This window comes from Hemitrygon akajei, chromosome 3 (assembly GCF_048418815.1).
Source record: "Hemitrygon akajei chromosome 3, sHemAka1.3, whole genome shotgun sequence".
Taxonomy (NCBI): domain Eukaryota; kingdom Metazoa; phylum Chordata; class Chondrichthyes; order Myliobatiformes; family Dasyatidae; genus Hemitrygon; species Hemitrygon akajei.
Window position 1 is genome coordinate 151738349 of NC_133126.1, and position 27216 is coordinate 151765564.

General features: G+C 41.5%; 1 protein-coding gene across 2 annotated transcripts in view; it reads right to left on the bottom strand.

Annotated features, from left to right (window-relative positions):
• kcnab1a (potassium voltage-gated channel subfamily A regulatory beta subunit 1a) overlaps positions 1–27216 on the bottom strand; it is a 353998-nt gene that overhangs the window by 106907 nt on the left and 219875 nt on the right. The gene's annotated exons all lie outside the window — the stretch shown is intronic.

A 27216-nucleotide genomic window follows, 5' to 3' on the forward strand; every position in this document is an offset into this window, starting at 1 on the left:
AACCTCTGAAGCCCTAAAAAAATACATTTCTGGCTCTTCTACTGCTAAGTTCCCCCAGGTTTCACACCCAAACACTCTGGGTGATAACAAAGTCTGGGAGGCTGTTTTACTGCCAAGGGAAACATTGTGAGAGGCTTTGCTGCTGTTTTCTATCAGAAAATACAAGTAAAACTGCAGTGGCTTTTCATACTCCCAACATACTGAAAGATCCAGACTGGACATCAGCTGCATAGATCAATTCCAATTGTTTGGGGGCCCCTACTGGAAATGTAGTGTCTCCCCACCCCCTTATTGATCCTCCTCCCCTCCATAAATTTATAGTGGCATTTGCAACTTATAGATTGCCTTGGAAAACTATGATTGAGCATTGAGGCAACTTGTTAAATTCAGATATTTATTGCCTTGCCTCTAGCTCACTGAAGATGTCCAGAAGTATTGCGTTCATGAAGTAATCCATTTTCCATTAAAAAAATTAATAAGCTTCAAATACAATTGAAATGGTGTACAGAGAAATATTACATTCCAGTTGTGGATTAAGTACAATATTTAACTGATTCGATTCATCAAATGAGACAGGCCCCGATGGTGAATCTGGTAGGGCACTGAAAACCTGTGTCAACCAGCTGGCTGGAGTTCTCAAGGATATCTTCATCTCTCACTGCTGCAGACAGCTCCCACCCACCTTTTAAAGGCATCAACCATACTGGTGCCCCAATATCTATCATGGTTAGAATTAACTCCTGCCTAAGCAAAGATCTGGACCTGCTGCAGTTCGCCTACCATCACAATAGGTCTACAGCGGAGGCAATCTCACTGGCTCTCCATTCGGCCTCGGATCACCTGGACAACAGCCATGCCTACGTCAGGCTGCTATTTATTGATTGCAGCTCAGTTTGTAACACCATCATACACTCAACAAGCTCCAAAACCTGGGCCTCTGTCCTCTCTCCCTGCAACTGGATCCTTGACTTCCTCATCGTGAAACCAATCAGTCCGGATCGTTAAAAATCAACACAGGCACACCTCAAGGATGCATGCATAGCCACTACTCTACCTTCTCCACTTTCAGGACTGTGTGGCTAGGCACAGCTCAAATCGCATCTACAAACTGATGACACAACTGTCGTTGGCAGAATCGTAGATGGTGATGAGGAGGCGAACAGGAGTGAGGCTGAGTGGCTGGCAGCAGCCTCGCACTTGACGTCAGTAAGTACAAGGAGATTACTGTGGACTTCAGGAATGGAAGTTGAGGAGCACACACCAGTCCTCATCGAGAGGTCAACAGTGGAAAGGGTGAGCAGCTTTAAGTTCCTGGGTGTCACCACCTCTGAAGGCCTATCCTGCATTCAACATGTTGATGCAATTACAAAGAAGGCATGCCAGTGGCTACATTTCATTAGGAGTTTGAGGAGATTTGGTATGTCACCAAATTTCTATTGATGTACCGTGGAGAGTTTTCTGACAGGTTATACCAACATCTTAGACAATAGACAGTAGGTGCAGGAGTAGGCCATTCGGCCCTTCTAGCCAGCACCACCATTCACTGTGATCATGGCTGACCATACACAATCAGTACTCCATTCCTGCCCTCTCCCCATATCCCTTGACCCCGCTATCTATAAGAGCTCTATCTTGTGTGGAGGGACCACTGCACAGGATTGGAGGAAACAAAATCACCTCCATCAAGGGCCCTGGCCTCCCCAGCATCGTAGACATCTTCAATAAGTGATGCCTCAAGAAGGTGGAATTTATCATTAAGGATCCTCCCTATCCAGGACATACACGTTTCTCATTGCTCCCATCAGGGAGGAAAAACAGAGCCTGAAGGAGACAAACTCACCTTCCCCTCAATGATCAGATTTTTGAATGGACCATGAGTACTACCTTTCTATTCCCACTATTTATTGATTTAATTAGCGATACATGGGCCCGTCGAGCCACACTAACCCCACAACCCCCATTAAGCCTAACCTAACCGCAGGACAATTTACAATGTCCAATTAACCTACCCAGTACGACTTTGGACTGTGGGAGGAAACCAGAGCACCGGGGGAAACCAATGCATTCCGCGAGGAGGACGTACAGAGACGAAATCCAAACTCCGGAACGCTCTGAGATGTAATAGCGGCATGCTAACTGCTACGGTACCGTGGTGCCCTTTTACATAATTATTATAGTAGGCTATAGTAATTACTTTTGTATTGCACTGTACAGCTGATAGAAAACAACTTATTTCACAACATGTGTCGGTGATAGTAAATCTGATTCTAATGGGTCTCCTTAAAGGACAAATGCTAGGTAGGTTTTACACAGAATCTGACATTAGGTAACATAAGTAGAGCTTATTTTATATATTTTTTTCCAGCAGGAGCCTATTCTTTGAAAGGTGTCATGAATAACCTGTAGAGGCTCAGCTGCAAGCTGCTTAAGTGATACAACCACGTCTTCTTTCACACTTTCTTAGACTGAGGTCATGAACAAGATGGGATTTTTTTTTAAAAATGCATCAATACATTTTGGCTTCAACTTTATCTTTCTCTGTTGCCTTCATTATAAATTTATGAGCTGTTTACTTGACTGTCACAACTTGCACTGAAACATGTAAGCATTCTGACATTGTGACAGAAAGGATGGCAAGAGGTAATACAAGTTTAAAGACAGAATGCATGGGAACATGGGCTTCATGTGCCTTGATGTCGGAAAGTGATATAGTGACTGTAGATGTCGGGATGTTCAGCTGCAGAAGTGGCTAAAGCAGCAGATGACATTCTGGACAAGACAGTACAAGAAAAACAAATTTACCATGAATATTTAGAACATCCCTGCTGTGGTATGGAAACAATTCTCCAGCTGTGGCTGAACACAAATTCCCAACTTGCTTCTCAATATAAGACCATAAGGTACAGGAGCCGAGTAGGCCATTTGGCCCACCGAGGCAGCTCCACCATTTCATCTCGGCCCCAATCTCCTGCCTTCTCTCCAAATCCTTTCATGCCCTGACTAATCAAGAATTGATCAACATCTGTCTTAAATATAATGGCTTGGCCTCCACAGCTGCCTGTGGCGATGAATTTCACAGATTCACCACCCTGGCGAAAGAAATATCCCCACATCTCCATTCTAAATGGTCATCCCTCTATTCTGAAGCTGTGTCTTCTGGTCAGACTCTCCCAACATAGAAACATCCTCTCTACATCCACTCTAACATCATTTTCAACATTTGATAGGTTTCAATGAGATCCTACCCTCCTTCTGAATTCCAGTGAGTACAGGCCCAGAATACTCCTCATATGATAAGCTTTGAAATCATGGAATCATTTTCGTGAACCTCCTTTGTACCCTCTCCAATGTCAGCATATCCTTCCTTAGATAAGGGGCCCCAATCTGGTCATAACACTCCAAGTGAGGCCTTACTAGTGCCGTAATAAAACCTCAACATTGCATCCTTGCTTTTATACTCTAGCCCCCTCAAAATGAATGCTAACATCGCATTTGCCTTCCTCACCTTTAACTCAACCTGCAAAGTAGCCAAAGAAATCCTGCAAGCAGACTCCCAAGTCCCCTTGCACCTCCGATTGTTGAATTTGTCTAGATTTTTGGTATGTCTGTATTTGTAATAACAAAATCCTATTTAGTTAAGATGGACGAAGGAAAGCTAATTGTAGAAGAAGTAGGGAACAAAGATTTTAAAATTAGGGCAAGAGCTATGGGACATGCAGAAGAAAATTTCAAAAGTACAGCAGGGGTATAGAACCAGCTTATCTGCTCTAAGGAGAGCTGGTGTGGACTTGATCGGCTATGCAAACAGCTTCTGGACTGCAAGTTCTGCCTAATCTAGGAACTGCCAGCAGAGAGGTGGGAAACTAGATCAGGAAAGAGCCAGATTTGACATCAGGTTTTGCAAGTTTGGAAAACAACTGGTTTAAAAATCAACATTACCAAGTCCTGCAAACAATGACATAAAACCCTACCCATCAGATGAAAAGACAATGCTAGCAGGGCACTTGCAGAAAGGATCTCTCATCTGTACAGAAATGATCACTTGCTTACAATTCCGAATTGACAATTGGAACAACAGTATATCTCCAATGGTTAAGTAAGTAATGATTGAAAGCACGGTATAAAAAAGAGCAATGTGGTACATTGTGCCTGTTCTTTCCACACAATATGCTCAACAATGATTCCACTCCACCTATCTCATGGGGAATAGCCCTGCCAAACTTCTTCCCACCTTCCTCCCCAAAAAGCAAATCAACAAAGCTGCCAGATGTGATCACAACCTTGAAACACAATACACATCTTTGACGACTTGGTTTCTTTCTTTGACATGGTATTGCTAAATTCCTCAGGGAACACTCAGTATTAAATCAACTCCCGTCGATTTTAACTGCACATATCTTCAATTCATTTTCCATTGAATATGAATCCGATTCCATTTAACATTTCTGGTACATTTACAGGCTTGATCCCAGACCTTATAACCAGCATTATCTTTGCCAATAGAAGCTCAGGGACACAGTTAATTTTGTATTTAACTCCAGACTGACTGGGCCCCCAGAAGCTACAGTATGTACAAAGAATGCCAGGAAACAAAATAGAATATGCATACAAATTTAAAAACTAAAGGGACTGTTTTGAAATGGTCTCTCTTTGTCACTAGGCAACAGATGATCTCAACCTGGAGTCTATTATTTCCATGTATTCTTGTGCACCACTGTATCAATCTGACTGCTACCCAAATCACTCATATATTTGTTTAAATAAAATTAATTGTACCCTATGAACAAATAAAATCAGTTTTACCAAATAGAAATATAGGTAATGGATATCACTGGCAGGTCTATGAAGCACAGTGGAATGTGATGCCCTCCTTCACTGGGCTTCTCCTGCCCTCTCAATTCTCAGGCTAGGGTTTCTCAGTGCCATCCTGAACACTGTTTCGCCTTGGGCCAGGGACTGCAAAGAGCAGACGGGCATGCTACACATTTTAGAGGAGGATTTGAGAACCATTTCAAATCTTTTCCTCCATTTACCCATGACAATTTCCAATGAAGAAAGTGGCACGGAGTCCAGGCTGCAGTTGGTGCTGCCCCCTTGTGTTCACTTGGCAGAAGACAAGCTCTGTTCGTGGTTCCAGTTTCCAGCAGCCACTCAAATAGGCTCATGGCCTCATGCTGTGATGTCGCCTGTTTACAGCCGCCTGGAGAGAGGCGTCCTTCACTGAGGGCAGCGTGGCGCAGCATCCAGACCCCCATGTTTGCTCAGCAGAAGATGAGCTCTATAGTGGTCGACTGAAGATTTCAATGGACTGAAGGGTCTGGACCAGATATTTTGTATGGTTATATTTTACTAATATTCTAAATGTGCTTGTTATCTTGTATATGTGAGGACTAAGCCTCAAGTCATGGTATCAGCTGTTTGCAGCCATCAGGGGAAGGCGTTGGAGTCAGTGTGTTCCACTGGGGGTGGTGTCCAGGCGAGTGTCGGTGCTGCCCCCCGGTGTTCATTCGGCAGAAGACAAGCTCTATTGCGGCTGTCTGCAGATTGATGACTCGAGTTTGTGCTCTTATATTGTGTGAATGTGATACCAAAATGTGCTTGCTATCTTGCACATGCTGTGTGTGACTGCTGGTACCGTGCCCTGTACCTTGGCCCCCGAGTAATAGTCTCATTTGGGTGTATTCATGTGTGGTTGAATAAATTGAATTGAATATTCATAGCAGATATGCAAGCAATGTGGCTGTTCTTCACAGCGAATGAATATGGGGTCACTGGCAACAATGAAGGAACAGAGACATGTTTCAAAGTCAGGCTGGTGTACAACACAGATGGAAAATCCATAGGTGGTCATGTTCCTATGTTCCTCTTGGTGGTGGATGCTGCAGTTTCACAAGGTTGGCAAGCTCATGCCTTGAACAAGTGTTGATCCCTAAGCCAGTAAAGTAAGGAATACAAAACAAAAAAAAGAGAAAACTGTGGAAAAACTCATCAAGTAAGGCAGCATGTGAGGAAAGAGAAACAATAAGCATTTTAGGTCTGCAAGCCACAACTCTGAAATGCTGTTTCCACAGACAACTTTCAGAGATTTTCCCCAGCATCTTCTTCTATGATTTTAGTATCTACAGTGTTTTTAAATTTCAAGTGGAGAGTATGTCAAGTCAGGTTATAAATTAACAAATTTTACGTCACATGCCAGTGATATGATTCTGATTCTGAAATTGTGATGGTATATAGTTGTGCAGTTGTTGATGGTCCATGGCACCTCAGGGATGCCCAGTTTTGAATCATCTAATCTCTTCTGGAATATGATCCACAGTTTGCAGGTCTTGTCATAGACCTTACTTTCAGAGGAAAGTGTTGTAAATGGCAGAAGGTTGGTTAGAGGACCTCTACTCTGCACACAAAACAACAAAAGCACACGCACAATAAAGAAATTAGAATAGTTCTTTTATGCATGACACAGAAAGGATGAAAACCGAATGTACTTTGTCTGAACAGGAAAAAGCTTCAGCTGCAGTGTTTCATTATACCGAGCCTCTATTCAACATCAAGATGGCAATTAAGCACACTTAACAATTCTAAAAAAAATTGTAATTTCAGTATTAACACAAAATTACTCTAACTGAAGAGCACATCAAATTATGCAAAACAAAATCTAACATCTTTCCTCTTAGCAGCAACTATAATTGATCATTCTCTTATCACACGAAAGGACTGGAAATATGGAAAACCTTCACTTGGAACAAAAGATCATTGACGTCATCTGTTCAAGTTTTCCATCCATCTCCGAAAATAATAGCTTCATTTTGGGCTATGATACAGTGGCATGGAATAAAGACAGCGAGCTGAAGTATCAATGAGTCATTGCTTAAATGAGAGGCAGAACATGCACAAGGGAATTTAGCTCCAATCCAGATATTATATTATCATGGTTCTTCCCATCTGGTCAAAACAACAGAAACTGCTGAATTGGCCAGTGGCTGCACCATGTGCAATTCCACTGATATGATGTTGGAATCGGTTAATCATTTCAACCTGGTTTCAAACATAACATTGACTGGTGTCAGATTCCTCCTTGGTCCTGGACACGAAACACAGGCCTTTAAGCAGGCTTCTCAAGGAATGTTTCGCTGGGAATCTTAATCTATTTTTTGTAGCCTGTTCCATTGTATTTTTCATCTCTGTCCTCTCCAGCCAGATGACGCAGGTTCCATTTTGTCCTTCTGCACTCCAGCCTTAAACTCTAACTGTTATTCACTTTCACATTTGGTCCTCTCAGTTTCCACAGCAACAGTGTTTTTTTCATCAACATTCTTTACATTTTGTCATCATGCATGGTCAGATTCCAATCTGGGCAGCAAAAAGTTAGGAGACAGGGATCCTGCTGTGGTGAGGAAAGCAGGAACAAAAGAACTGTACACCATTTGCAACTTCCAAGTCAAAACAGAACATTATACAAGGAGGAGATCTGGCAAGGAGACCATCATTCACCACCTCCCAGTCATGTGGCCAGAGAAGATGACACTGGTACATCTCTCCTGTGCAGGACTTGGGAAATGCAGGGCCACTTTTCCCTTGTGGTTATTATGATGCTTTGCATTGTATGCCTTCTTCACCTGTGAGAACAAGAGTAGATGTGCCTGAGTAAGTGTGGTCTGGATGATAAGATAGCAATGTGAAAGGACTTCCCATTATGTAAAGCACTTGCAAGAGAAGTATGAACCTTTGGGCAATTCCTCATTGACAGAGACCGAAAGTAGATATGTTGCAGTAAGATGAGCAGTGGCGGAGACCAGTACTGTGGTTGGTGTGAAATGGAAAATTCAAATCTGGAGAACTTGTGTAAGGTCATTAGCTCTACGTCCACATTGCTGAGGCTAACATCTCAAACAAGAGAGATAGAAACATAGAAAACCTACTGCACAACATAGGCCTTTCGGCCCACAATGCTGTGCCGAACATGTCCTTACCTTAGAAATTACTAGGGTTACCTATAGCCCTCGATTTTTCTAAGCTCCATATACCTATCCAAAAGTCACTCGAAAGACCCTATTGTATCTGCCTCCACCACCACCACTGGCAGTCTATTCCACGCACTCACCACATAAAAAACTTACCCCTAACATCTTCTCTGTACCTACTCCCAAGCACCTTAAACCTGTGCCCTCTTGCAGCAGCCATTTCAGCCCCGGAAAAAAGCCTCTGACTATCCATGTGATCAGTGCCTCTTGTCATCTTATACACCTCTATCAGCTCATCTCTCATCATCCGTCACTCCAAGGAGAAAAGGCTGAGTTCAGACAACCTGTTTTCATAAGGCATGTTCCCCAATCCAGGTAACATCCTTGTAAATCTCCTCTGCACCAATTGTATAGTTTCCACATCCCTTCCTGTAGTGAAGCGACCAGAACTGAACACAGTACTCCAAGTGGGGTCTGACAAGGGTCCTTTATAGCTGCAACATTACCTCTCGGCTCCTAAATTCATTTCCACGATTGATGAAGGCCAATACACCGTATGCCTTCTTAACCAAAGAGTCAACCTGCGCAGCTGCTTTGAGCGTCCTATGGACTTGGACCCCAAGATTCCTCTGATCCTCCACACTGACAAGAGTCTTACCATTAATGCTATATTCTGCCATCATATCTGACCTACCAAAATGAACCACTTCACATTTATCTGGGTTGAACTCCATCTGCTATTTCTCAGCCCAGTTTTTCATGCTATCAATGTCCCGCTGTAACCTCTGACAGCTCTCCACATGATCCACAACACCTCCAACCTTTGTGACATCAACAAACTTACTAACCCATCCCTCCACTTCCTCATCCAGCTCATTTATAAAAATCACAAAGAGTAAGGGTCCCAGAACAAATCTGAGGCACACCACTGGTCACCAACCTCCATGCAGAATATGACCCGTCTACAACCACTCTTTGCCTTCTATGGGCAAGCCAGTTCTGGGTCCACAAAGCAATGTCCCCTTGGATCCCATGCCTCCTTACTTTCTCAATAAGCCTTGCATGGGGTACCTTATCAAATGCCTTGCTAAAATGCATATACACTACATCTACAGCTCTACCTTCATCAATGTGTTTAGACACACCCTCAAAAAATTCGATCAGGCTTGTAAGGCATGACCTGCCTTTGACAAAGCCATGCTGACTATTCCTAATCATATTATGCCTCTCCAAATGTTCATAAATCCTCCCTCTTAGGATTTTCTCCATCAACTTACCAACCACTGAACTAAGACTCACCGGTCTATAATTTCCTGGGCTATCTCTACTCCCTTTGTTGAATAAGGAACAACATCCACAACCCTCCAATCCTCCGGAACCTCTCCCATTCCCATTGATGATGCAAAGATCATCGCCAGAGGCTCAGCAATCTCCTCCCTCGCTTCCTACAGTAGCCTGGGGTACATTTCATCTGGTCCCGGCGACTTATCCAACTTAATGCTTTCCAAAAGCTCTAGCACATCCTCTTTCTTAATATCTACATGCTCAAGCTTTTCAGTCCGCAGCAAGTCATCACTACAATCAGCAAGATCCTTTTCTGTAGTGAAAACTGAAGTATTCATTAAATACCTCTGCTATTTCTCAGTGGGAGAGCATTTTGGAGATAGTGATCATAATTCTATCTCCTTTACAATAGCATTGGAGAGAGATAGGAACAGACAAGTTAGAAAAGCGTTTAATTGGAGAAAGGGGAATTATGAGGCTATCAGGCAGGAAACTTGACACTTTCCCACTGTCACACTTGATAGGTCCTATTCTTTCACGTCTTATCCTTGTGCTCTTCACATACTTGTAGAATGCCTAGGGGTTTTCCTTAATCCTGCCCACCAAGGCTTTCTCATGGCCCCTTCTGGCTCTCCTATTTTCCTTCTTAAGCTCCTTCCTGTCAGCCTCATAATCTTCTGGATCTCTAACATTACCTAGCTCTCTGAATCTTTTGTAAGCTTTTCTTTTCTTCTTTACTAGATTTACTACAGCCTTTGTACATCACGGTTCCTGTACCCTACCATAACTTCCCTGTCTCATTGGAATGTGCCTATGCAGAACTCTACACAAATATCCCCTGAACATTTGCCACATTTCTTCCGTACCTTTCCCTGAGAACATCTGTTTCCAATTTAAGCCTCCAATTTCCTGCCTGATAGCCTCATAATTCCCCTTTCTCCAATTAAACGCTTTTCTAACTTGTCTGTTCCTATCTCTCTCCAATGCTATTGTAAAGGAGATAGAATTATGATCACTATCTCCAAAATGCTCTCCCACTGAGAGATCTGACACCTGACTGGATTCATTTCCCAATACCAGATCAAGTACAGTCTCTCTCCTCTTGTTGGCTTATCTACATATTGTGTCAAAAAACCTTCCTGAACACACCTAACAAACTCCACCCCATCAAAACCCCTCACTCTAGAAATATGTAGTCCTTTGTCTTTTTTATCATCCATGTGTCGAACCCCTGGTGCAGTAGTTAGAAAACCTCTGCTTCCATTAGAGCACCACCTCTGGTACATTGGTTTCCATGGTAAGCCTTTATTGATTGTTATAAGCCCAATTATTTCCAGCCACCTATCACACTTTTCTGTTTTAAAAGATGTAGGCAAGAATTATGTTCCATCTAATAACAACATTTGCCCCCTACTGATAGCAGCACACCAGAAACCATCATAATGATCATCTTGACTATGTGTAGAGAATACATGGCGTACACATAGATGGTGAATTAACTGAAAGCACAATTATCTTCTGTGGGTTTAGAGATAAGACTCCTGCTATAAATGAATATTTATAATTATACGGTTTATTTGAAATGTGTTTTAGTTTCTTCACTTAACTAACCATAAACTTTCATTCATGCCTAAGTTTAAATGCCCTATTCTTTCTCACACAGAAAAACACCAAAATATTTGAAATATACAGAAAAAAACAGGTTACCTTTATATTGTTCTAATAATATTTCAGTGATAATAACAATTTTGGTACAAATGAAGCATGGTAAAATAACAAAAATCTTTGGCTCAAAGAGTTTCCTTCCATTATTCTGAAAATACAGTTGTTTTTACTAACCGAGGCTGTGTAAACACACAAAGAAAATCCACTGTTCCATTCTTGTTTTTTTGTTGCTATCTCATGACACAAAACAAGTTTCTCAATTGTTGCTGAGGTATTTGGAGAATTTGAATACATGCCATCAATTAAAAAATCCTCTGTCATGGTGATCATGAAACTGCAAGAATGAAGTAAAATTCCATCTGGTTCATGAATACCCCTCGGGGAAAAGATCTGTCTTCATTACTTACTAACTCCAGACAACGGCTTTGGGTTTCCTCTCAAGTGTTCTCTGAAAAGACCAAGCCCGACACTCATAGCAAGATAATGAATTCATCAAATGACTCATTCCATTAAGGAACAAAAATATATATAGGAATTAATATCAGGATTCATTAGAAACAATGATATTCTGTTAACAAAAACACATTTTCACATTTTGAGTTTCCTCCCAGCAACATTAGCTATCTGTCTGATTTCACAGATGGCATAGGTTTTGTCATGTCTTGTTGAACAACTTCTTCATAACCAGTCTAACAATGCAGTAACTATTAAACAGGTGAGCAATAAAGAAAGGGAAGATGGATTACGAAAATAAAGTACCGGTAGCACAAAATATAAAAGCAGATAGAAGTTTTTGTAAGTATATAAAGTGGAAAAGGGTGGCTGAAGTGAATGTAGGTCCCTTGGAGGACAAGAAGGGGGAATTGATATTGGGTAATGAGGAAATGGCCGAGACTTTGAATGACTATTTTGTGTCGGTCCTCATGGTGGAGGACACATCTAACATGCCAAAGAGAGATGTTATGGATGTGATGGGAGGTGAGGACCCTGATACAACAGTTATCACTGAAGAGGTAGTGCTGAGCAAACTTGTGGGCATGAAGATAGATAAGTTCCCTGGTCCTGATGGAATGCATCCCAGAATATTGAAAGAAATGGCAGAAGTTACAATACAGGCTTTGGTGATAATTTACCAAAATTCTCTTGGACTCCTGGGCAGGTCCCGGCAGATTAGAAAATGGCAAATGTCATGCCACTGTTCGAAAAAAGATGCAGGCAAAAGACAGGTAGCTATAGGCCGGTTAGTTTAACATCTGTACTTGGGAAAATGCTTGAACCTATCAACAAAGAAAAAATAGCGAGGCATCTGGAAAGAAATGGATCCCTCAGGCAGACGCAGCATGGATTCAGCAAAGGCAGGTCCTGTTTGACAAACATGCTTAAGTTCTTTGAGGATATAGTGAGACAGTGGATAGAGAAGAACAGATGGACATTATTTACTTGGATTTCCAGAAGATGCTCGATAAGGTGCCACATAAAAGACTTATCCATAAGTTAAGGATGCATAGAGTTGGGGGTGCTGTGTTAGCAGTGATAGAGGATTAGTTAATTAATAGAAAGCAGAGAGTTGGTATACACAGGTCTTACTCTGGTTGGCAATCAGTGGTGAGTGGTGTACCACAGGGGTCGGTGCTGGGCCCACAACTGTTCACGATATACATTAACAATCTGGAAGAGGGGACCGAGTGTGGTGTATCAAAGTCTGCTGATGACATTAAATTGAGTGGAAAAACAAATTGTGCAGAGGATATGGAGGGTCTGCAGAAAGATATAGATAGGTTAAGTGAGTGGGCATGGGTCTGGCAGGTGGCTTATAATGTTGGTAAATGTGAGGTCATTCACTTTGGAAGGAAAAATGGAAAAGTAAATTATTATTTAAATGGCAAAAAATTGCAGCATGCTGCTGTGCAGAGGGACTTGGGAATGCTTGTGCATGAATCACAAACGGTTTGTTTGCAGGTGTAGCAGACTATCAAGAAGACAAATGGGATGTTGGTTTTCATTGCTAGAGGGATTGAATTTAAGAGCAGGGAGGTTATGTTGCAACTGTACGGGGCGTACTGTTCAGGCTACACCTGGAGTACTGTGTGCAGTTCTGGTCTCCTTACTTGAGGAAGGATATACTGACTTTGGAGGCAGTGCAGAAGAGGTTCACCAAGTTGATTCCAGAGATGAGAGGGTTAGACTATGACATGAGAATTAGTTGACTTGGACTGTACTTTCTGGAATTCGGAAGAATGAGAGGAGATCATACAGAAACATAAAATTTTTTGAAAGGGATAGATTAATAGAGGCAAGAAAGCTGTTTTCACTGACAGGTAAGACTAGAACTAGGGAACATAGCCTCAAGGTTCAGGGGAGTAGATTTAGGATGGAGATGAGGAGGAACTGCTTTTCCCAGAGGGTGGTGAATCTGTGAAATTATCTGTCCACTGAAGCAGTGGAGGCTACCTCAGTAAATATATTTAAGATAAGGTTGGATAGATTTTTGCACAGTAGGGGAATTAAAGGTTATGGAAAAAAGGCAGATAGGTGGAGATGAGTCCATGGCCAGATCTTGTTGAATGGTGGAGCAGGCTTGACAGGCCAGGTGGCCGACTCCAGCTCCTATTTCTTATGAGTTTCATTACAAATACGTCCATTCAATCTCTGTTGCATGTAAAGAAAAAGTACCTATGATATTTTCATTATAAGGGGTTTAACTTGTCTCATTTTACCAAGCTGCATTATCACTGAGTGTTAATACACCATGGAATTGTTTCCAGATTTAACATATCATGATTAGCATAGACCATGGATTGTAGTCTGTTGCAATATGATTCAATTCTCTCTGTGACCCAGAACAACATCATTGTGCACAAAGAGAACATGTAACAAACGTCGCTTAACAAATATGTACAGGATTTGTCCTTATCTACAGTTTAAACATCTATTCACTCACAGATAGAAGATTAGACATGAAATATTCTTCTCTTTGAAAAACCTATTTTCAGCTGTACTAACAATAAAATGTGCTTGATTATCACTCTTGAATTCACTATTTAAAGATCTAAAGAAAATAATGATTACCACTGTTAAATTGAACAAGTGCACTTGTTCATGAAAATTATGTGTTTGCAGTTAGACAATAGAGTTTTACTGAAACCTGAAGTGTCAATTCACCTCAGAAACAACACCTTTCAAGCCACATTTCCACATGGTTTCCCAAATGCACCAAGTCAACTGCAACTTCTGGCTATGGTCCTAACTAAATGCAGTTTATAAATGAAAATGGCACACAGCATTATTTGTTTAATTCAGGCAAGTCTGGAGAATTGTAATTAAAAATTCAATCAACTTAAAATCATCTAAAAAGAAAGTGAACAATTTCAAATGTAAGGCAATTATAACAGCACAAAAGCCAATACCGTTTGAAGGGTGCTCAATTCTGAAATAGCAGATTTATTTATTTTGGCATAACATTTTTCATTATATAGATATTGCCTTAGCAGATCGTTTACTCCAAACATATTACTTTGATAAAATAAAGAAGTCCTGCTTAAGGCCCACTAAGATTAATTACCTGATTGAAAAAGTATTCAATAATCACTGGGGCCTTGGAGCAGGATGATTGTTCGTGTGGTGTTCAGTCCAGCCAATAATTTAATCAGATAGCTAGGCAATGAAGATATTCTATCCCAGATCAACTACAGTGAATGTACAGATGGACGCAGATTATGCAAAGCGAGACTCACCTTTGCACTCCATGCTTGTCTTCCTTTGCCTAACAGTGACCAGATTTACATAGATCCATATGGTCTGTGTCACTAATAGACATTGAGCAGTCTAATCAAATGACATGGGTTGGCTAGGGGAAACAACATCCATTAAACTCAGAAGCTTTTGACAGATGGCAAACACACACCACCAGTTTTGACTGACAAGCAGTTCCAATGTCTCCAACTCAAGAAATAGCTTTTAACTTAATACCTATAGCATTTAATTTAAAATAATTAAATGTAAAACAAATAACTAACTACACTCTTTTCTTTCCCTCTTACAACATAATCATGTGATGGGCTGTGCCATCAGTTTTAACACACCAGTGACGATTCTGAGTAAAACTGAAGCAGAGGGTCAGAAAGTCCCAATGCCTACCACCCACACCCTCCTTCCCAGCTCCCTACCACCCTCCCAGCTCTCTACCATCCTCCCAGCTAACATACAGTGTCTGAAATGTTTTATTTTATTTCGAGATAGAGCACAGAACAGGCCCTTTTGGTCCAATGAGCCATACTGCCCTGCACTCTTCCTACTAATTCACAATGACAGATTAACTTACTAACCAATACTTCTTTGGACTGCGGGAGGAAACCCGAGCACCCTGAGGAAGTCCATGTAGTCACAGGAAGGACGCACAGATTTCTTATAGTTGAATGCTAATGCCGTGAGCTGTAATGATGTTGCACTGTTATGCTACTGTGGTTCTTATATAATTTAAAATATTATATTAAAATATAAAATCTAATTTGAAATATTTATATAAAATTGAAGACTGCAGGACTAGAGGAACATCAGGGACATCAAGGACTGTTGTGTACTTAGCTTCATTGATACATGGCTCACCCCCAGCGCTCTAGGCTGAGGGCTTCACCACTGACCACGTGGACCAGATGGTAAAGGCGGAGGTGGTTGTGTTGGCTTCGTGATTATTAACTGCTCACAACGCACAGACGAGACAGCCCTGTCTCAATCCTGTTTCCCCAATATGGAATATCTAGTGGCAAAGCATCATTGGTTCCATATGCTGAAGGAATTCTCTGTCATTTTTCTGGTAGCTGTGTACATCCCGTCTCTGGCAAACATTAGTTTGGTACTGGGGGAGCAGAATCCTGGGATAGGCAGTCCTGAGACAGTGCACTCTGATGCCTGCACCAGCACTTCAACCAGGCCAGCTTGAAGAAATCTTTGACAAACTACCTCCAACATGTCACCTGCAGAACTAGAGCAGCCAACGTACTTAAGTCACCATCAAGAATGCTTGCTGTGCCATCCCAGGCCCACAATTTGGCTAGTTCAACCACCTGGATCTTCTTCTACACCCGGCAAATAGGCAGAGACTGAAGACAACAGCACCAGTGGTGAGGATCACAAAGGTCAAAGAGCACTTACAGGATTGCTTTGAATTGGTGGACTGGACTATATTCAGGGAACCATCTTTCGATCTGAATGAGTATGCCATGGTCGACACCAACCTTATCAAGACCTGTGTGGGTGACTGTGCATCTTCTAGAACATACCAAGCTTATCTAAACTAGAAGCATTGTCTGAACCAGGAGATTTGCAGTCTGCTGAAGGCTAGACCTGTGGCATTCAAGACACAGATCCAGAACCTTACTAGTTCAAGTATGGCCTATAAAAGGTCATTATGAGAGTGAACAGACATTCCATGTGAAGTAAGAGATACAACTGTGTGCATGACAGCTGGGCGAGGGTTTGCATGACATTACTTCCAACAAGGCAAAACCTTACCATGTAAACGGAAGTGATGCCTCACTCCCTGATGAACTTAACACCTTTTACATTTGCTTTGAAAGGGACAACAAAATTATACCTGTACTAGCCGTACAGCATCCAGCCACCACGTGATCTCTGTCTCAAAGATTGGCATCAGAAAGTCCTTCAAGACAGTGAATCCTCACAAAGCATAAGGACTTGGTATATCTGAGAGGTCACTGAGAATCTGTACTAACCAACTGGCTGGAGCGTTCAAAGACATCAAATTCTCACTGCTGCAGTCTGAAGTTCCCGCCTGCTTCAAAAGAGCAGCAACTATGCCAGTGCCCCAAGAAGAACAGGTTGAACTGCCAGAGGTGACTATCACACGTTTACCGTAATGAGTGCTTTGCGTGGCTGGTTATAGTTAGAATTAATTCCTGCCTGAGCCATCAGATTGCTAAATGGTCTATGAATCCATGAACACTACTTTGTGATTCTTTGTCTTGCACTGTTTATTTTATAATTTACAGGTAGTCCCCAAGTTACGAATGTCAGGCTTACGGACAACTCGTACTTACGAACTGAGGAAGGAGAACACCATCCACCATTTTAAGTCGGATTGCGACGCCGTCCACCATTTTAAGTCATTGCCGTTGACACTGTGTCGAGTGTTTAACTTTGTATTTGGCTTCAATTTTTCTTAGTAAGATTCACCCTGACCCCGCCTGCTCCCCCTGCCGGTCGGCTGGTGGTGCAGTGAGATCAGCACCGGGCTGGAGAACGGAGTTTCCCAAGTTCAATCCAGTGACAGACCGCTCCCATGCCGGGTTGATGTCGATCCAGTGACTCCCGTACCATCCGTGCTGGGTTAATGTCGAGCTCGCAACTCGACCCAAAAAAAATACTGCCACCTCCAGTTTAAGTTCCCACGCGGAATATTGTGGATGATCAAATACCCAAACCCAGCACAGCCCCCACTTGTCCCATTTAGCCTGTCTCAGTGCGGTGGTCCTTAGGACCCAGTGGACCTCGGGACCCACCGCCAGCATGTTTCTGTTCCACTGACAGGAAACGATCGCGATTGAAAATAAAGTGGAAATAATAAAGCATTTAGAAAGAGGTGAAATGCCATCGGTCATTGGAAAAGCGTAAGGCTACAGTCGGTCAATGATCCTAACAATTTTAAAGGATAACGGATAAAGTGAGAATAATGGAGCATGTGAAAGGCCCTGCCCCGATGAAAGCTACAATTATTACTAAGCAACACTGTGGTTTAATTATTGGAATACTTATGTTTCTTAAGTGTTTTGTATGCATAGAAAGGTAAAATATATACTATATACTAAGACAAACGTTTTACTAACTGACGCTAAATAATACCAGATGTACTTGTTCTGACTTCTGTACAAATCCGATTAAAGACAGACTCAGGAACGGATCGTATCTAACATGGGGACTGCCTGTATAATAATTCTATATCTTTGATCTGTACTGTAGCTAGAAAATTACAACTTTCACCTCATATCAGACAGTGATTATAAACCTCATTTGGATTCTGAAGAAGTGACAGCAGATTCCCCAACATAGATAGATAGATAGATAGATAAATAGATAGATAGATAGATAGATAGATAGATAGATACTTTATTCATCCCCATGGGGAAATTCAACTTTTTTTCCAATGTCCCATACACTTGTTGTAGCAAAACTAATTACATACAATACTTAACTCAGTAAAAAATATGATATGCATCTAAATCACTATCTCAAAAAGCATTAATAATAGCTTTTAAAAAGTTCTTAAGTCCTGGCGGTTGAATTGTAAAGCCTAATGGCATTGGGGAGTATTGACCTCTTCATCCTGTCTGAGGAGCATTGCATCGATAGTAACCTGTCGCTGAAACTGCTTCTCTGTCTCTGGATGGTGCTATGTAGAGGATGTTCAGAGTTTTCCATAATTGACCGTAGCCTACTCAGTGCCCTTCGCTCAGCTACCGATGTTAAACTCTCCAGTACTTTGCCCACGACAGAGCCCGCCTTCCTTACCAGCTTATTAAGACGTGAGGCGTCCCTCTTCTTAATGCTTCCTCCCCAACACGCCACCACGAAGAAGAGGGCGCTCTCCACAACTGACCTATAGAACATCTTCAGCATCTCACTACAGACATTGAATGACGCCAACCTTCTAAGGAAGTACAGTGCCCTGGGGAAGCTCACAAAAGCTCCTGCATCACAGCTTGAATCGGCGCAGTCGAGAGATTGCCAATGGAGTGTAGTAATGCATTTTCAAACTCACTAATATCTGCAGTTAACTTTTAGTAGGGTTTTTTTTGCAGAGCTGTTGTAAAGAGACTGTGAAATACAGATGAAGATTTTCAATGTAATCCTTGTAATACAATTTGCAGCAATTATCAGCAAGTTTCTTCTCTTTTAGCCAAAAATCAAATTCTGCATAAATGTTATGACCAGTCAAGGAGACAATTATCTAAGAACGTGATTAATTGTTCACATTGCTGCAAATACTTACACATGGGATAACGAGTGTAATCCAGTCTATCTGGTCTGTAGGAAACATTCTGAAAGGAGTACAGCAATATTCTTTCATCCTCTTTCTAATTCTATATTTCCCCCACCGACCATCATCTCAATCTTTCTTCATTTAGCTTGCTCTTTATTTACTCAGATAATTTTTTATCTTCCAATTATGTTAAATAACTTTATAAGTCAATTCGTTGTTGATCATTTTCATTCAATTGTATAGCAGTGACTTGTTAAAGATAATTCACTTCAACTTCTCCTTACATTTCCTGCTAAAAGCAAATCCTCTGCATTCTGAACCTTTCTAGAAATTGGATGTGAATATTCCTGCATTCATTAGTATAAACAGAAGACACCATGTTGGAAATGTGATTTTCATATCATATTAAATAATCAGGTTGTAGATATCATTGCCATCATCTAACATTAGTCTATGATATCTGGCATCTGGCAAGGTCTTTGAAGTGGTTTGGCACCAAATGGCTACAAGGACAATTTTACAAGGACAAAAACTAATGCCTTGAACATTAAGAGTGGAGGAATGATTAAACACAGCATCTGTTTCATGGTTTAAAACATAAGAACTCAAATCATGGTAAGAAAAAACAAGTCTGCCCTAAAGTGTTAACTTGAAAAGCTAAAGAGAATGATTGGATATTTTGAGCAGTGAGAGGACGACAACAATCCCTCTGTAAATAAAAACTTTGTTTTCAATCAAAACATTCAATTTTAATGATGAAGTGCCAAACCAGATGCTGAGATTAATTCTTCTAGTTTTCCAGATCTTTTTATTCTACATCAATCGACCACGATTAAAACATCTCTGCTAATGCAATGTCCACAATTGTGCAAATCAAATGTTTCTAACCTGGTCTAAGCAGCTTTCATATACTGTAAAATTGATAGTCATGCTTCTACTCTACCTTGTAATATCTGTAAGTTCACAGACATCCATCTTTTCCATAGATTCATAATTTAACCACCTTAATTAACTAGTTCCTTTATCTCCTCTGTACGAAAAATATGTTTTAAGATCTTTCAATTTGCTCCTATGTCTGGGCAAGATGAGCATCCCGTCAGTACATTTTGTAAAGTGCTGACACCAGAAAGCATTGTGTATTACTGAGTTTTGTGCAGATTCATCCTTATATTCCATCTTTTTAAAAAATTCATCACCAAATCCAGCAGTACATTTCTTTAAATCACCTTATCTTCTTGGTAATGCTTTGAGTGTATTTTGAATCTGTATCGAAGAAACATGCCCTGTACTTCTCTGTAGCATTTTACTAACAGCCCATAGATGTAACCCTAACCATTATCTGTTCTGTGACCACCTAGCTGGAGACTCTCGTTTGAAATTTTAAAGCACAGTCAGAATGCTACTGATTCTACTTGCTCTTTACCTTGTGGTTAAAATTGAAATATCTTGTATGCAATATCATACACAGTATATCATCACATCTGAAATCTTGTCTGCCCACTACCCTGGACCCGCATCAATTCGCCTATCGACCAACAGGTCAACAGAGGACACCATCTCCATAGCACTTCACTCTGCCCTGACCCACCTGGACAACCACAACTGTTACATCAGAATGCTGTTCATTGACGTCAGTTCAGCATTCAATACTGTGACCCCCTCCAAGCTGATCACCAAACTTCGCCAGCTTGGTATCAGCTCATCCCTCTGCAATTGGACCTTGGACTTTCTGACTAACAGACCCCAATCTGTTAAATTAGTCAACCTCTCCTCCTCCATTCTCACCCTGAACACCGGTGTGCCTCAAGGCTGTGTGCTGAGCCCTCTTCTGTACTCCCTTTTCACTGAAGACTGCGTTCCTGTACATGGTTCTAACTCAATAATCAAGTTCACAGACAACACCACTGTGGTTGGCCTGATCAGAGGGGATGACAAGACAGCCTACAGGGACGAGGTCCAGCACCTGGCCGTGTGCTGTGCCGACAACAACCTGGCTCTTAACACCCAGAAGACCAAGGAGATCATTGTGGACTTCAGGCATGCTAGGAGCCATACTCATGTCCCCATCTACATCAACGGTGTTATAGTGGAGCCTGTATCAAGCTTTAAATTCCTTGGTGTCCACATTTCCAAGGATCTCACCTGGTCCCTGAACTCCTCCATCCTGATCAAAAAGGCGCAATAGCTCCTTTATTTCCTGAGGAGCATCAAGAAAGCTCACCTCTGTCCCAGGATACTGACGGACTTTTACCTCTGTACCATTGAGAGCATACTCACCAACTGCATCTCAGTGTGGTTTGGCAAATGTTCCGTATCGGACCGCAAAGCACTCCATTGGGTGGTGAAATCTGCCCAGAGGGTTATCAGCACCCAATTGCCCACCATTGAGAACTTTTACCATAAACACTGCCTGGGCAGGGTGAAAAGCATTATCAAGGATGCATCTCACCCTAACCATGGAGTTTTTACTCTCCTCCCATCCAGTAGGTGCTACAGGAGCCTCCGCTCCCACACCAGCAGGCTCAGGAAGAGCTTCTTCCCTGAGGCTGTGACCCTGCTGAACCTCACATCACAGCGCTAAGCAGTATTGCACCCATATTGTACTGTCTCAGTACCTTTATATCTGTGTGCTGTAGTTCTTACTTTTTATTTGCAGTTATTTTGTAAATAACACTATTCTTTACATTTCTGGTTAGATGCTAATTGCATTTCATTGGCTTTGTATCTGTACTCGGCACAATGACAATGAAGTTGAATCTAATCTAATCTAATTACTTTAAAATATTAACCTTGTTGAATCTAAGCTGAGCCTCATGGGCTCAAAACCCCAAGGCATATTTCCAAGACTAAAATTTGTTTACTCTACAGGACATCATTGTTGAGACAAACAGTACATAAATCATGTTACAGTCTGCCCTCAAGCTTTAAAGTTTAATCTTTCCCCAAGGCTGTTCAGCCTCGTGAGCTAACACATCCCACTCTTCCTCTTACGTCCTTGTATCTTACTTTCTCACATATGCTCAACAACCCCATCAGTTTCTATTGGGATTTGAGGTAATCTGATTTTAAACACATTATATTTGAAGAACCAACATCTTTCTAACCTTTAACTTCATTCATTACCAAAAAAATTTGCATTGCTAAATCTCTATAGGACATAGCACCCTGCTGCACAAGAAGTCTCATGTGAATAATTCCTAGATATAACATTTGGAATACTTCATTTTAAGATTTTTTTTCCCCCTCAGTCCTTAAGTCATGCTAAAACTGAATAGATCTTGAATGCATTCAATGCACAGGTATCACCAGAGGGGCACAAACATCTGTAACAGTGCACAGAATCTAAATCCTAGTATGTGTGAGAGGAAGGAGTTCCATCAGACCCAAGAATATATAATTTTTGTTAAAATTAGGAAGAAGGCATATCCTTTATTTGGTGGGCAGGAAATTACCATGTCTCCTAATTTAATGCCCAAAGGTGATTTTTTTTTAGTACTGTATTGCAGAGATTATAATTATAAATAAAACTACAGTAAATCACACATGAAAAGCAGCCCAGCCAGCATATGTGAAAAGAGGTCCAGGACCCTTCATTATAACTGGGACAGAGAAAAAACTACCAATATATAGTCATAAATAGATGGGAATCTCTCTGATATCACGTGGCCAAGTTACTTTCTGGTGCAGTTAAGGAGCAGTTAAGATTAGATTAAGCTTCTTGTAGCTAATGGCAAGACTGTGAGACAATAGACAATAGACAGTAGGTGCAGGAGTAGGCCATTTGGCCCTTCTAGCCAGCACCGCCATTCACTGTGATCGTGGCTGATCATACACAATCAGTACCCCGTTGCTGCCCTCTCCCCATATCCCTTGACCCCGCTATCTATAAGAGCTCTATCTAACTCTCTCTTGAATGCATCCAGAGCCTTGGCCTCCACTGCCTTCTGGGGCAGAGCATTCCACATATCCACCACTCTCTGGGTGAAAAAGTTTTTCCGCATCTCTGTTCTAAATGGCCTACCCCTTATTCTTAAACTGTGACCTCTAGTTCTGGACTCACCCATCAGCAGGAACACGCTTCCTGCCTCCAGCGTGTCCAATCCCTTAATAATCTTATATGTTTCAATCAGATCCCCTCTCATCCTTCGAAATTCCAGTGTATACAAGCCCAGTCGCTCCAATCTTTCAACATATGACAGTCCCGCCATTCTGGGAATTAACCTTGTGAACCTACACTGCATTCCCTCAATAGCAAGAATGTCCTTCCTCAAATTTGGAGACCAAAACTGCACACAATACTCCAGGCGGGGTCTCACCAGGGCCCTGTACAGCTGCAGAAGGACCTCTTTACTCCTATACTCAATTCCACTTGTTATAAAGGCCAGCATGCCATTAGCTTTCTTCACTGCCTGCTGTACCTGCATGCTTGCTTTCATTAACTGATGTACAAGAACACCTAGATCTCGTTGTACTTCCCCTTTTCCTAACTTGATTCCATTTAGATAGTAATCTGCCTTCCTGTTCTTGCCACCAGTGGATAACCTCACATTTATCCACATTAAACTGCATCTGCCATACATTTGCCCACTTACCCAACCTGTCCAAGTCACCCTGCATTCTCATAACATCCTCCTGACATTTCACACTGCCACCCAGCTTTGTGTCATCAGCAAATTTGCTAATGTTACTTTTAATCCCTTCATCTAAATCATTAATGTATATTGTAAACAGCTATGGTCCCAGCACCGAACCTTGCGGTACCCCACTGGTCACAGCCTGCCATTCCAAAAGGGACCCATTAATCACTACTCTTTGTTTCCTGTCAGCCAGCCAATTTTCAATCCATGTCAGTACTCTGCCCCCAATACCATGTGCCCTAATTTTGCCCACTAATCTCCTATGTGGGATTTTATCAAAAGCTTTCTGGAAGTCCAGGTACACTACATCCACTGGCTCTCCCTTGTCCATTTTCATAGTTACATCCTCAAAAAACTCCAGAAGATTAGTCAAGCATGATTTTCCTTTCATAAATCCATGCTGACTCGGACTGATCCTTCTACTGCTATCCAAATGTGTCGTAATTTTCTCTTTTATAAGTGACTTCAGCATCTTTCCCACCACTGACTTCAGGCTAACCGGTCTATAATTCCCTGTTTTCTCTCTCCCTCCTTTCTTGAAAAGTGGGACAACATTAGCCACCCTCCAATCAGCAGGAATTGTTCCTGAATCTATAGAACATTGGAAAATGATTACCAATGCATCCACGATTTCTAGAGCCACCTCTTTAAGTACCCTGGGATGCAGACCATCAGGTCCCGGAGACTTATCAGCCTTCAGACTCAACAGTCTATCCAACACCGTTTCTTGCCTAATATAAATTTCCTTCAGTTCATCCTTTACCCTAGTTCCTTTGGCCACTATTACATCTGGGAGATTGTTTGTGTCTTCCCTAGTGAAGATAAATCCAAAGTACCTGTTCATGCCCAACAGGGCAGACTTAACAAAAGGAAAGGAAATGGAAATACAATTAAGATACAGTAGGCATCTGGGAACAAATCCGTCCCAAAACAAAAATAAGACCAATTGCTATTACTAGAGAGACAGTATATCAGACAAACACACTAGGGTGCTCAAGAACAATTTTTAAGAACATTGCTGAATTCTCTGCAGGAAGTTCACCATGTTTTACAACACTGATATTTTTCACTCAAGGCTAGGTAGGGGGTGGGTAAGTTTCAGTAAAAGGTATTTTATGATAAAACTTGCCTTATTTCTACTGTTGCCAATAGTTACACCTTAGACTTCACTGGTTTATATTTTAACCATTTCAAATACTACATTTAGAGATGATATACTTTGGAAAAGGCTATCACAAACTTGAGTATATGTTACTTTTCACAAAAGTTACCAGTTTTGGGAGAGTTTTTCTTTTTTTTTTCCTTGTAATCAATAGCCAGTTGGTGCTACTTGTGCCTGCAAGTCAGAAAGACAAAGGTTTAATCCTACTTCAAATACCTGCCACTTCTGTGCAGTGTCAGGGAAGATGGTATTGATGGAAATGGGAAGTCAAGGGCCAGTTCAAATTTTCATTTCAAGTGAAAATAAAATATATTGTCCTTTCATTCAAAGAGGAGAAATGGCCCATCATGAAGCTGTTACGTGGTCATCTTTCTAATCACTTTGTGAGCCGTTCCTTTGTGCAACTGAGTTGTGTTTCTTTCGGTAGATGGCTGTACAAATCTAATGTTAGCTGACCATCCCACAGAAGACAGAGAAACATCTCTGCATGGACATCCAGATAGAAAATCAGCTTTATCCCCGGGGCTATTGTGCAACTGAATTTTAGAGCTGTTTGTTTATAATTCAGTTGAAACTTAGAAGTCACTCTAAGTAACTCCGACGTTATTTTAAATTTAGTCGTCACGTTTTTAGTAATAGAATTGCCAGTATGCTATTTTGCACTAGAGTAGCACTGCAATCTGGTTGTCCTCGGCAATAACGATAAAGCTCCAAGCAAGTAACCTACACGAAAGCCACTGACACCTCATTCACTGTTTTATTAAAAGTTAAATGTAATTCTCCTTCTACCATCCTGAACAAGGATTCTCCTTCCTTCCAAAGATCTGCACAGCCTTCACATTCAATGGATTCTTGTATGTAGTTTCTACCTTCTTCAAAAAGATAAGCTTCCCTTTCAGCATTTAGAATATTCTACCTCCACTCTGGTTCATTCCTTCACCTCCAACAATACGTATTCTCATCCTCATGGCCTTTACCTCATGTAACCTTCTTCCTCTTTCCTTCCTATATCCAGGTACTCAAACACTCTTTTCAGATAAACCTGGACTTCTTCGACATCTTCTACTCCTAGCTTACCACGCAGCTTCCTCTACACAAGAGAAACCAAATAAAAGAACACTTCTGGTCATTGCAAAAGGGTGACCCCAAGCTTCCAGCTACTTGATACTCCATCCCATTCCCACTGCTCACCTGCAGCTCCAACTCAGCCCAAGGAACAGCATTTCTTGTTCTCCCTTACCATGCAACAGATCACAAAGCCACAAACCGTATTCAACAGTTTGAGGCGAGAGTGAAAACCTACTGGTTCCAGTACAGCAGCAGGGAATGGCATGTTGTGTGGAAGGTTGGCCAGCAGGTCAAAGACACGGTGTGGTGAGCAGTCCTGACCCTGATGCGATATCTGCTTCCCACTCTGTAGATCTTGCCCGACTTAATTGTTTCAAACACCTTCTCTTTTAGCTTCAGAGTTCTAGGATCTGTAAATGTTTTTTTTTTACATTTTAATTCTTGGCCGGTTCTGATATAACTCAGATCTCCTCTCTGCAGAGATGTTGCCTGACCTGCTGTGCTTTCCTAACCTCCTCCTCTATTTCACATTTCTAACAGTTACCATGCTGTGCATCTCAAAGCTTCAGTACAAAGATAGTTTCTCATTTCATTCTCCTCTGTTCTCAAACTCAGAAATTCAAAAGGGAAGCAAACTGAGAGAATCACTTCCATGTTCCTCTTTCCAGCAGTAACTCATCCTCAGAGGAGGGAAGAAAAAGTGGTTTGATCACAATGTCTATAATTGCTTCCTGACAACAGCGAGATGGAAGAAACTTGAAAACAGCCAGCAAGTCTAATTCTACAAATAAATCTGAATTTAGAAATCACTACAACCACCAGTATAGTCATGATTATCACTACTGGTACTGAATTATTAACATTGCCTGCAATTGTGCATGCATGTGACAGGGAGGGGAGATAAACAGTTTTACTTGACAAAAGATTCCTAAGTATTTCAGGAAACTATCAGATATCTTTGACAATAACCACAACCAATCACAGCTTAGAGCACGTGGGTAATGTAGATGTATGTAACATTTTGGGTTCTTGAAATGAGGTACAAATCAACTGGGGAAAGTTGCAATATTTGCATACTGCATGTGTGCACATTAAGACAGTAAGACACATTAAGACACTCACATCGACAGTGATGAAATGCTTTGAGAGGTTGGTCATGGCTAGACTGAACTCCTGCCTCAGCAAAGACATGGACCCATTGCAATTTGCCTATCACAAAATAGGTCAACGGCAGATGCAATCTCAATGGCTCTCCACACGGATTTAGACCACCTGGACAACACAAACACCTACATCAGAATGCTGTTCATCAACTATAGCTCAGCATTTAATACCATCATTCTCACAATCCTGATTGAGAAGTTGCAGAACCTCGGCCTCTGTACCTCCCTCTGAAATTGGATCCTCGACTTCCTAATGAGAAGACCACAATCTGTGTGGATC